This window comes from Trachypithecus francoisi, unplaced genomic scaffold (genome assembly GCF_009764315.1).
Source record: "Trachypithecus francoisi isolate TF-2019V2 unplaced genomic scaffold, Tfra_2.0 Contig00979, whole genome shotgun sequence".
Classification (NCBI taxonomy): domain Eukaryota; kingdom Metazoa; phylum Chordata; class Mammalia; order Primates; family Cercopithecidae; genus Trachypithecus; species Trachypithecus francoisi.
In genome coordinates, this window is record NW_022681043.1 from 26,008 (window position 1) to 38,468 (window position 12,461).

Consider the following 12,461-nt stretch of genomic DNA (forward strand, 5'->3'; position numbering starts at 1 on the left):
TGGGAGAGGCCCACGCAACGCTGCTGACCACGTCTCCCTTGAGGAGTGTTAGGGAGCTGAGTGTGTGTCCGTGTGAAGTAAGCAAATGACACTCGGTAGAGGCTCGATAAAATAAAACAAAGTTATCATTATTTATCCCATCAGTATGAAGCATCCCAATTCAAAATGTGAGGCTGAGAAAGAACTGCTAGGTTAACATACAGAAGAGCCAAATGAGGGCTGGGCTCAGTGGTTCATGCCTATAATCCCAGCACTTTGGGAGGCCGAGAAGGGACCGTTAACATACCCCAGGTGCTGAAGCCCAGCTCAATGAGGGCAGAGCAATGGCCACTGGATCTAGCAGTGCAGAGGTCATCAGTGACCGTTAAGAAAAATCCTGGACCTGGCTTTTCCTTTCAGAGGCCACAACTTCCATGTGTGGGTCCCCTACGCTCATCCGCAGGGACACAGGCTTCAGACCACCCTGATCCCTGATGACCGCAACTTCTGAAGCAGCTTTGCCTGCTCTACATTCTCCTTCGGGCCTGGTTTCTGCCCCTTGAGGGAGGCGACAGCCTGCCCGAGTGCTGAGCCATACTCCCTGCTGACCTGAGCGTGGGAGCATTTTAAAATGAGCGTGCTCATTTTACCAGGTGGTTTCCAGAGACAATGTTCCTCAACCAAAGGAAAGTGTCCTAGTGATTGGAACTGCACCTCAAAGAGTAGGTCTTGAGTCTCAGAAGGAGAATTACTGGGCCGAGTGTGATGGGAGCAGGGCCCCGGTCCCAGTTCTCCTAGTGACCAGTGTTGTGGGTGAGCCACAATTATCTGGGCTGGTGGCACGGAGGGAAAAGAATTTACCACGACAGATGTAGATAAAGAAAGGCAGATTTATGTGTTTAAAAAAGCATGAAAATATGTTGCAAGAAGGCAACGGGCAGCCAGCAGCAGAGCAGCTGACAGCAGCAGACAGAGGCTTGCTGGGGATTTTATAGGATGGTACTTGTGCTGTGTGCTGGAGAGGGTTATGTGTGGTACTGATAACACCAAGGATGCAGTGAGCCAACTTGCAGGTGTTTGGTGATACCCGGGCACAGGAAGATTGTGAGTTATTTGCACAGGAGGGCTGTGTGTCAGGATCATGAAGAAAGGCAGACTTATAGCTTATCTGTTTCCTCTTTTTGCTTTCCCCTCCTCCCACCAGCCTGACTCCTTTTTACTAATTAGGACTCCAGACCCAGCTCTGTCCCTGTAGTCACCTCACCCTTCTCGGCCTTATCTGCTTCCTCTGTGGAATAAAGGGATTCTCAAGCTGTCTGGATGATAGAACTCCCCCATGTCACTCTATGCATATAACAGTGTGACCTACTCAGCATACTGTGGATGCCTAAATAAATTTAGAATAGTTTCTAAATAAATTTAATTTTAGGATAAGAAACAAAAAGAATTTTTCCAGCAAAAAGAGGGGAAATATAGGCTGTATCTTTACAGTCAAATACTAAACAAGGGACCTGAGCCATTGGAAGGGAAGAGAGGCAGCTGTTGATCACAGTTCATCTATCCCAGGCTCTCACCTAAGAGTCATCTGTTGCCTATTCAGTTAGAAAGCATAATAGGTACAATGATTTAAGAAAAATATATGGGAGGGCTGGGCACAGAGGGTCACACTTGTAATCCCAGCACTTGGAGAGGCAGAGGCGGGAGGATGTCTTGAGCCCAGAGTTCAAGGCCAGCCTGGGCAACATTGTGAGACCTCCTTTCTGCAAAATAAAATAAAATAAAATAAAACAAAATAAGCTAGGAATGGTGGCATGTGCCTGCGGTCCCAGCTACTCAGGAGGCTGATGTGGGAAGATTTCTTGAGCCTGGGAGGTCGAGGCTGCAGTAAGCCATGACAGCACCACTGCACTCCAGCCTGGGTGACAGAGCAAGACCTTGTCTCAATAAAATACTATTAAAAGAAAAAGGAAAAAAAATACATGGGAGAAAACTCAGAATTGAGAAAATCTTTCTCACTAACTTTTTTCCTGAGACTTGAGGGAAAGATGGACTGCTAATTGATTGCAATTCTGGAGCCAGAGAACCCAGTTTTCTAGGCTGAATATCACTCGTTAGACTGTCTCCAAAGCTCCCTCCACTTGTTAAGTGTCTTAAGATTCCACAAAGTGACACCTACCTCCTCCAGGGGCTAAAGCCACCTAAAATACTACAGCGTGGGCTCCCAAGGTGAGGCTGCTTCCCTGGAAGCGTGAAATGAAATGAATGGCTTTGTTTTATTTTTTAATTAAATAAAGTCCTTGGGCAGAAGCCTGAGACAGATGGGACATCTAAAGAGGCAAGTTATGCTCTTCTAAAGGAGCCAAAGGAGAGAGTGGAAGGGCCAGTTAGACCTTGCAACCTCTGAATGAAAGTATTCGTGAAGAGTCAGGCATGCAAACCATCCCTTAGGCAGCAGAGCGGGAAAGATGAATTGATGGCTCTGCGGTCTTCTCCACTCTTTCCTAACAGGTCTTCACCACCCTTTCCTACCAGGAAGTCTAGTGTCTGTAATTACTCCTATTGGCCTCTAGATGGCAGTCGGGGAAAACAAAACTGTAATGGGGCCGACCCACAGAAACGAATAAAGGTTGGAATAAAGCTACAAAACAAATATGATTTTTAAAAAATACAGCAGAATAAGGGTAAATAGATAAAATGTGAAGAAAACTAACCAATTGCTTCCTGCATATAATACACAACCAATGCTTTAGGAGAAATCTCATTCAAAGCTACTTAATTAGAATTCTGAAACCAAATTCACAGCTTACTTGGGTACGTTTTTAATAGTTCACAGTCACAATGCCAAAATTTATGCTTCACTTCATTCAATAAATGTTATGGTACTAAGCAGCTTTTGAAAGTCTCTCTAAGTTCTAAAGAGTCCCTGAATATACTCTTTTATTTTGCAGTGGGGGGCAGGGGAAGGGTGAACTATACCTTGATTGTTTTTCAACTTCTAAGTTTGGGGTACATGTGCAGAATGTGCAGATTTGTTACATAGGTAAATGTGTGCTGTGGTGATTTGCTGCACAGACCATCCCATCACCTAGGTGTTAAGTCCAGCATCCATTAGCTGTTCTTCCTGATGCTCTCCCTTCACGACTTACCCACAACAGGCTCTAGTGTGTGTTGTTCCTCCCAAGTATCCATGTGTTCTCATCATTCAGCTCCCACTAATAAATGAGAACATGCAGTGTTTGATTTTCTGTTCCTGTGTTAGTTTGCTGAGCATAATGGCTTCCAGCTCCATCCATGTCCCTGCAAAGGACATGATCTTATTCCTTTTTATGGCGGCATAGTATTCCATGGTGTGTATATACCACATTTTCTTTACCCAGTCTATCATTGTTGAGCATTTAGGTTGATCCCATGTCTTTACTACTGTGAATAGTGCTGCAGTGAACATACGTGTGCATGTATCTTTATAATAGAATGATTTATGCTCCTGTGGGTACATACCCAGTAGTGGAGTTGCTGGGTCAAATGGTATTTCTGCCCCTAGGTCTTTGAGGAATCACGATGCCGTCTTCCATAATGGTTGAACTAATTTACATTCCCACCAACAGTGTAAAAGTGTTCCTTTTTCTCCATAACCTCACCAGCGTCTGTTGTTTTTTGACATTTTAGTAATAGCCATTCTGACTAGTGGGAGATGGTATATCATTGTGGTTTTGATTTGAATTTCTCTAATGATCAGTGATATTAAGATTTTTTTCACTTATTTGTCGGCCACATGTATATCTTCTTTTGAGAAGTGTCTGTTCATGTCCTTTGCCCACTTTTCAATGGGGTTTTTTTTTTCTTGTAAATTTGTTTAAGTCCCTTGTAGACTCTGGATATTAGACTTTTGTTAGATGGATATATTGCTAAATTTTCTGCCATGATTCCCTGAATACACTTTTGGTAAGCAGAATATGAAAATTCAACTTTTGCAGTTTAAATAATATTTTCCGGTAGATTTTAACACAATCTTTATTTTGATTGTTCTCTGCCCTGCAGTTCTAGCCCTTTGGAACTAATATTTGAAATGAGATCAGGGATATTCTCTGGATCCGTGTTTTTATAGGAGAACCTGTTGGTGGTTCCATCTTCTCCCCTGGGCAGCTCCTCTGAGCAGTGTTGGTGCTGTAAGAGAGATAGGTGTGCAGCAGGTGTGGGTGAGCTGTGCTGACTGCAGCGGGGGAACCTGCGTGTCCTGAGTCCTTAAACGAGGCCGCAAATCTGCTAGATGCATACCGGTATGCTGAACTGCAGAGGACTTCTTCCCGAGCGCCGGCCCACAGCCCAGTAACACAGAGCTTAGGCCGCCCGAGGCTACTGTCCCAGAGAGAGAGACCTGAAGTGCAGAACTTGGTGACAGAGCGCTGAGGCCAAATGGCTCTTGTGACTGAGACCCAAACAAAAAATAAGGCAAACTTCACATCTCAGGTCAGTCACCACTGACGCAGCCCAGCACCCGACAGCATCGGAGGCATCTGACAAACGCAGAAGCCAAAACCCAAATGAGAGATGTTCAGAGGGATGAATTTCCTGCTGGCAATTTGTGCACCAAAAACATCAGAAATCTGCAGCTCGGGAAAAAAAAAAAAAAAGGTAATTGACAGTCCAAAGTGTCTACTTTTGAAAATTATTTTCTAAAGTTAACATTTTTCACAAAAACATAAATTCATTTGGTTAGAATAGACCCCAAGAAATCACCTGGTCTAATATCTAATTCTTACCTCCAGAAGGAGCAGCTCTTAAGCCATGCCAAGCAACTGTGTAGACAGGAGCACTCAGGGGCGTTGCACATTGGGCATATTGTCACATCAGTTTTGGAATCAGCCTGCGAGGAGTCAGTCCTGGACACCCAGCCAGGATTCTGTCGTCGGGGAGGGGAATGCCCACATGGATTGTATGAAGGACGCTCCAGGGGACTAAAGGGCTGTGGTCGCTGGGAGGAGCTCAGGGATGACAGAGACCCCAAGGATTCTACGGAGGTGGTCGGTTTGGTGACAGGGTGCTGGCAGATGGCCGGTGTGAAGGGTGCTTCAGGGGACGCAAAGGCTCTGGTGGCTTGGAGGAGCTCAGGGATGACAGAGACTCAAAGCATCCTACGGAGGTCTTCGGGACTGATGATGGCATGGAGGCCAGAGGAGCCGGGGAGCCCGTGGGGACACATGGAAGCTGGTGGGAGAAGCTTTCCCACGCCCCCCACGTGGACGGTGGTTCCTAGCAGCTGCTTGTTTGTGCACTGGCCCCAGGTGGTCTTGGCATGGCAGGTGAGGGAGCTGCCCTCCCTAGGGAGCTCCTTCAGGCACCTGCAGGAGACAGGAGCACAAACTGCAGCTGGGAGCACTGGACACCTGTGGTCCAGGCCCCTCCAGGGTCCCCCATGCTGATTTCACAAAACTCTGCCTACCCCTGCCACGGGGCTTTAGTGACATCATAGCTGTGATCTCCCCTCCCAGATTAGCCCCAGGCCCTGGGGCAGCATCCTAGGCCCTGGTAGGAAGAAGCACATGGGAGAGAAGGGGAAAGAGCCTCACTTTTTCAGCAGGAAAGCATAGATCTCAAGGTTCTCCACTTCTTTCAAGAGAATTCTGTAATCTGGAAAGCAGGAGATGGGTTATGGTGGTGAGGGAGGGAACTGGATTTATAGGAGGCTGAGTCCATGTACCCTTAGGAGAGACCCCAGGATCGGGGATTAGACTCTGGAGCCCCAGCATCCCTGTCCAAGGCCACATGGCCCCAAGAGTGACAGCCAGGTGCCCGGGAGGCAGCACTTTGTCATTTACAAAGTACTTCCTGAGTCTCAAAGAGGACTCAGCCATGTTAAACAGTTGCCCACATGGACCTGGGGTCCCTCCTGCAGGTCCACGCAGTCACTGGTCCCCTCCCCAACATAGTCCCCTCCTGGCCAATACCCACTCCCTGGACCCTATGACTTCATCCTAGCAGGGAATCAGAGATGGATCCTGGGTTCCAATTGCCCTAGCAGGAGCTTCCCCATCAGGCCTCTGCAAATGACTTCCTAGGAGATTTGGTGCTTGTCCCTAGGAACAGGTGAAGCTGTGATCTCTGGGGCTTCGGGGACCCTCAGAGCCTTACCTTTCGAAGTGATATACCTATTTCTGATCCTTATCCATTCCCCCACTTCAGCGTGGTCCTGAGAGACAAGAAGAGTGAGGGCACAGGCCAGGTCTCAGTCTCCTGTCCCCACAGCTGCAGACCCACAGTGCTCGTGAATGACACACTTTCTCCACTCAGCTCACGGAGCCCTGCGTGCTTCTCTTTCCTTTCACTCGTTTCTAAACTGCATAATAACCTTTTCTGGTTTCCTTCTTTGAAAAGCATGGAGGGGTTTTCTATGTGAGGCCTGTCCTGGGCATCCTTAGTCCCTGTTTCGCTGCTTGTAAAACACACACACTTGGGTCTGCAGGTGCCTCTGAGCTGGCAGGGAGGATTCTGCTTCCGAGGAGGCCAGAGGCAACTCCAGTCTCAGGTGGGGGCTCTCAGGGGCTCAGCACAGCCCCAGAGCACCGCACACAGAGGCTGGAACCCGAGGCACCTGCCCGGGAAGGCGGCTGATGAGCCCGGGCTCAGGGCCTGTCCTCCCACAACGACCTCACCCCCCTCATGACCAGGTCCTCGCCGCTGAGTCCCGGGGTTTCTTTTTGCTGTGATGCCTCCCGTGCACCCCCACAGATGGTCTGGGAGCTGGGGATGGAAATCCTATGCTCACTCCAACCCGTGCCTGCCCTGCCGTCCCTAGAGGGATGATGAGATTTCCCATCACAGGAGCGCCTCTGGTTGATTTGGAAAAGTGGAAAAGAGAGCAGGAAAAACAGAATCATTCTCTGCTGGGTGTGGGCTGAGGGCTCCTTACATTCTTGCTGTTCTCCTCTCTGGGAGGCCCTGAGGACGGCTCCCTGGGAAAGTAGGGGCTTAAGATGATGAGGAACACCAGGCTAAACCCAACGAAGAGGATGAGATGGATGATCTGGGGAACGGGGCTGGGGCACAGCTCTGTATCAATAACACTCAGAGGAAAGAGAATATCCATGTCAGCTGCACTGCTGTCCTCAGGCTACTGAGCCCTGGGCATCCCCTCTGGAAGTATTTATTGGGGCCCAGGCCCACATCACAGAGCTGGGGCCTCCCCCTCACAAAGGGCTCCTAAGGGTGGGTGGGCAGTGGGAGGAGGAGGCTAAAGCCCAGCCCTGCCCACCACCACCCACCCCTGCAGTTCCCTTCACCCTCCTGGCCTTCTAGATCCCTCCTTCCCACTCCACCTGCTCAACCTGTCAGAGACAGACCTGGTCCGTTTTCTGTCCTCTCACTCTGGCACACGGATGGCAACTGGCTCCTTGGAGATCTCTGCTCAGGCTCCCTCAATTTCACAGTTTTTGAGGATCTGGATTTGTCCCTGAAATTTCCGTTATTTCCAGGAATTATTGTTCTAGGGTCTCCTCTGACTGCTCACTGCAACCTCCGACTCCCAGGGGTTTTTTTGAGATGGAGTCTCGCTCTGTCTCCCAGGCTGGAGTGCAGTGGCGCAGTCTCAGCTCACTGCAAGCTCCGCCTCCCGGGTTCACGCCATTCTCCTGCCTCAGCCTCCAGAGTTGCTGGGACTACAGGCGCCCGCCACCACGCCCGGCTAATTTTTTTGTATTTTTAGTAGAGACGGGGTTTCACCGTGTTAGCCAAGATGGTCTCCATCCTCTGACGTTGTGATCTGCCTGCCTTGGCCTCCCAAAGTGCCAGGATTACAGGCATGAGCCACCGCGCCCGGCCTTAAAAAAGTTTTTCTAGGGCTTTGGCTAAGTACATGAACGTAAGTGATGCCCAAATAACACAAGTCTTTTCAGAAACTACAAATTCCAGTGGATCCGGCAGAATGAGTATCAACCTAGGGAATTAATATCAACCTAGGGAATGAGGATCAACCTAGGTCAGTTCTCCATAACAAGAACCCACAAATTTGAGGGTCCACTTCACATCTCAACTGTTAGATAATAGCAGGCAAGATGCATGTTCCTGACAGGCACAGGTTGTTTCTATGGTGATTCTTCTTTGAGTTGTTGGTGTTTTCTCCCTTTCTTCCCTCTCTCCCTCCCTCTTTTCCTCCCCTCCCCTCCACATAAGAGAAGGCCCAAGTCTCCACAGGGTGCTCACCTCTAACTGCCTCCACCATTAGAAAAGGAAGTCAGGGGCCGGGCGCGGTGGCTCAAGCCTGTAATCCCAGCACTTTGGGAGGCCAAGGCAGGTGGATCATGAGGTCAGGAGATCGAAAACCATCTTGGCGAACACGGTGAAACCCCTTCTCTACTAAAAATACAAAAAAATTAGCCGGGCATGGTGGCGGGCGCCTGTAGTCCCAGCTTCTCAGGAGGCTGAGGCAGGAGAATGGCGTGAACCCGGGAGGCGGAGCTTGCAGTGAGCAGAGATTGCGCCACTGCACTCCAGCCTGGGAGACAAAGCAAGACTCCGTCTCAAAAAAAAAAAAAAGGCCGGGCGCGGTGGCTCAAGCCTGTAATCCCAGCACTTTGGGAGGCCGAGACGGGCGGATCACGAGGTCAGGAGATCGAGACCATCCTGGCTAACACGGTGAAACCCCGTCTCTACTAAAAAAATACAAAAAACTAGCCGGGCGAGGTGGCGGGCGCCTGTAGTCCCAGCTACGCGGGAGGCTGAGGCGAGAGAATGGCATAAACCCGGGAGGCGGAGCTTGCAGTGAGCTGAGATCCGGCCACTGCACTCCAGCCTGGGCGACAGACCGAGACTCCGTCTCAAAAAAAAAAAAAAAAAAAAAAAAAAAAAAAAAAAAAAAAAAAGGTTATGGGGGGAGCAGGGCAAGAGTGGAAGCAGAGATGCCAGGTAGGAAGCAGTTAGAAAGTTAGAAGAATCCAGATAGGAATGGTTGCAGGTTGCTTGGACTAGGGTGGTAATACTGTAGACAGGTTCGGGATATATTTTGAAGATGAAACCAGCTGGTCTTGCTCATGTGAACACTGAGAAAAACTGGGGCCAGGGAAACAGGTAAATTGCGGGGTGGGTGGGGAAGGGCGGGAAGGATATTACTTTGACTGAGATGGAAAACACGGGGGGAGGATCTGGGTGTGAGTTGTGTGGTGGCTTCAGAAACCTTTTGACCTTAAATGTCAGATGGCATCAGACATACCAGTGGCATTAGAAGCTGTGGAAGCACGGGAACAATCTAGAAATCGGCCAACAGTTTTGGCTAGAGATGTAATGTAGGAATCATCAATTTATAGGTGTCATTGGTGTATTTAAAACCATGGACCAAGGGCCAGGCGCCGCGGCTCACACCTGGAATCCCAGCACTGTGGGAGGCCAAGGTGGGCAGATCACTTGAAGTCAGGAGTTCAAGACCAGCCCGGCCAACATGGTGAAACCCCGTCTCTTCTGAAGATACAAAAATTAGCTGAGTGTGGTGGCATGCACCTATAGTCCCAGCTACTCAGGAGGCTGAGGCAGGAGAATCACTTGAACCTGGGAGGCCGAGGTTGCAGGGCACCGAGATCATGCCACTACACTCCAGCCTGGGCAACAGAGACTCTGTCTCAAAAAAAAAAAAAGGGACTGAGGACTCAAAAAGTGTGGAGAGCAGAAGCAGGGGAAGGGCTGGAAAACCACCTGTTGGGTACTGTGTTCACTATTTGAGTGACAGGTTCACTAGAAGCCCAAACCTCAGAACCACACAGTTTATCCACGTAACAAGCCTGCACATGTACCCACTGAATCTAACAATTTTTAAAAAGTGATGAGCCATGTTAATAGCAGATACCCTTGGTGTGATGTGATGAGAATGACATTTTCCCTGTGGGCTTCCTCCCCATGGCACAGGGGCCACCCCAGTCATGTTTACAGCCCTGGCCCCGGACAGTATTGAGTCCCTGAGCCCCTAGCACTTGTGTGGATGGCTCCTGTCCCCCTGCCCCACCTCACCCGACCGGCTCTGCCTTATTTTGACGTCATAGCTGAGCACCGTGGTGGGAGGTGGCCACGGTACAGCCTGTAAGTAGGGCTGTAAGTAGTCACAATGGGCCTGTAAATAGCCCAGCCCATTACCACATGCTGCTCCAGCCAGCTGGCTGCAGGTGAGTTGTTTCTAGAACCAGAGTTTATATGATGAGAAAAATAGAAAAGACAGAACAGTATGTTCGCAGAACACACCTGCAGCTCCCCCAGGCTGGGGTGGGGTCTGGGGCCGGCTCTGCTGGCTCAGTCCCTTTGCTTCTCCTCAAGTTCCCTCTGTGGGACTGGGCGCTAATTCCACCGAACTGTCTGCTCTCCAGTCCCACGGGGGGTTGCTGTCAGTCATCCTACGGCCTCTCCGCCTAGGCTTTGAAACTGACTCATTGCTCTTTTGCTGTAATTTTCTTTGTAGGTTTCAGAATTCTCTATTAATTTGTGATAATCTTTTGGAAGGATCCTGTGAGAGTGAAAATAAATGAAGTGCTCAATCTGCCAAGTTTCACTGGAGGCTCCACTGATCCTTCCACCATGCTCGAATGCCTACAGGAAATCTGAGGAATCATCTTTCTTACCCTAATATCCTGTGTGATGCCCCTACCTTGTTTTAACCTGATTAACTCTCTCTTAGCTGAGAGAGCCAGACAGCCCCATTTTGGTTTCTTCGCTTGCAGCCCCTTGTCCCCCTCCTTTAAGGACATAACTGATGCAAGCTGACTCCAAGCACACCCAGGAGTGCACTTACTGATAAGATACTGCGGCAAGCTGTGCCAGCGGCTCCTGGGAACGCGCTCGGTTGGTGGTACCCAAAGGCTCTGTGTTTATCACTTTGTGATAATTGAAGCCCCTGCACCTGGAACTGTTTATTTTCCTGTAACTGTTTCTGTAACCATTTATCTTTCAACTTTTTGCCTGTTCTGCTTCTGTAAAAAAAAAAAAAAATTGCTCCAGCTGACTCCCCTTCCCCTATTTAGACCAAGGTATAAAAAGAAATCTAGCCCCTTCTTCGGGGCCAAGAGAATTTGGAGCTGTAGCCGTCTCTCGGTGGCCAGCAATAAGACTCCTGAATTAGTTCCAGAGTGTGATGTTATCTCTATAACTCCCTCAGTTACAACATCTGGGACTTAGAACTGGCCCTGAGGCCCCTGACAGCAAACATGCAGGAAAAATGCGGAGCTGCAAGATCAAAGTCAGATTCCCACTCTCCCTAAAGGCCTGGCTTCCCCCGGAAACCCACATCCCCACTGCCTGGAAGGAGGGGTGAGGACCCAAGGGAGTGGCTCCAGGCATCAACTGGTCCAGGCAGGAGGTGGTTCCCCATCTCCCATCTTCCCAGTGCCCAAGGGAGCCTCTCAGAGGACTCTCATTGCCTCCCGCCACCATCACAAAGCAGCCTGCTCCTGGCCTGTATCCAAACACCCCTGGGGGCGGCTGCCCTGGGCATGCTCCCCTTGCCCTGATGGCCCTTAGAACTCCATAAGGAAAGGCTCGCCAGGGCCACCCAGACAGTCCCTGACCCCACATTGTCCCAACACATGAGGCTTCACCCTGGAGGAAATAGGAAAAGGGAGTGAATCCCACGGGATCCCCTCACAAAAGGAAAGCTACATGCTGTCACTTGGATGCTAGGTGGGCTATGAGGCTGGAGAAAAGCTCCCAGGGATGACGCCTCCTGGAGTTTTTTTTTTGTTTGTTTTTTGTTTTTTTTGAGATGGAGTCTTGCTCTGTTGTCCAGGCTGGAGTGCAGTGGCGCAATCTCAGCTCACTGCAACCTCCACCTCCCTGGTTCAAGCCATTCTCCAGCATCAACCTCTGGAGTAGCGGGGATTATAAGCGCTTGCCACCACGTCCGGCTAATTTTTTGTATTTTTGGTAGAGATGAGGTTTCACCATGTTGGCCAGGCTGCCCTTGAACTCCCGACCTCAGGTGATCCGCCTGCCCTGGCCTCCAAAGTGCTGGGATTACAGGCATGAGCCACCGCATCTGGCCACCTCCTGAAGTCTTTGCTGCACAGGACTCCGTCCTTTTGTGGAGCCAGGATAGTGGGATTCTGCCCTCATCTGCTGGCCAGTGCTCCCACCTCATTTCACCAGGGACTGCCCGGCCAGGGGATGTTAGCCTGGGATGCACCCACCACTCGGGGGCCTGTGGGAGGTAGTCACCCCCTCCTGGCCAGACTGAGCGCCTTTGCTTTGCAGTCCACTGATTCAAATGTTAATCCCTCCGTTACCACCATAACCCATCTCCTGCTTTCTAGCTTGGAGAAGTCTCTTGAAAGAATTGGAGAACGCTAAGGACCTCACTCTCCTGCTAGAAAAGTGAGGCTCTTTCCCTTCTTTCCCATGTTCTCCTTCCTACCAGGACCTAGGATGCCACCCCAGGGCCTGGGGCTGATCTGGGAGGGGAGATCACAGCCGTGATGTCACTAAAGAAAGCCCTGGGGCAGGGGTAGGCAGAGCTTTGT

General features: G+C 50.0%; 1 pseudogene; it reads right to left on the bottom strand.

The window, feature by feature from the left end:
- Positions 1-364: 364 nt before the first annotated feature.
- On the bottom strand, positions 365-7,063 carry LOC117090226 (annotated as a pseudogene).
- Between the last annotated feature and the right edge of the window lie 5,398 nt (positions 7,064-12,461).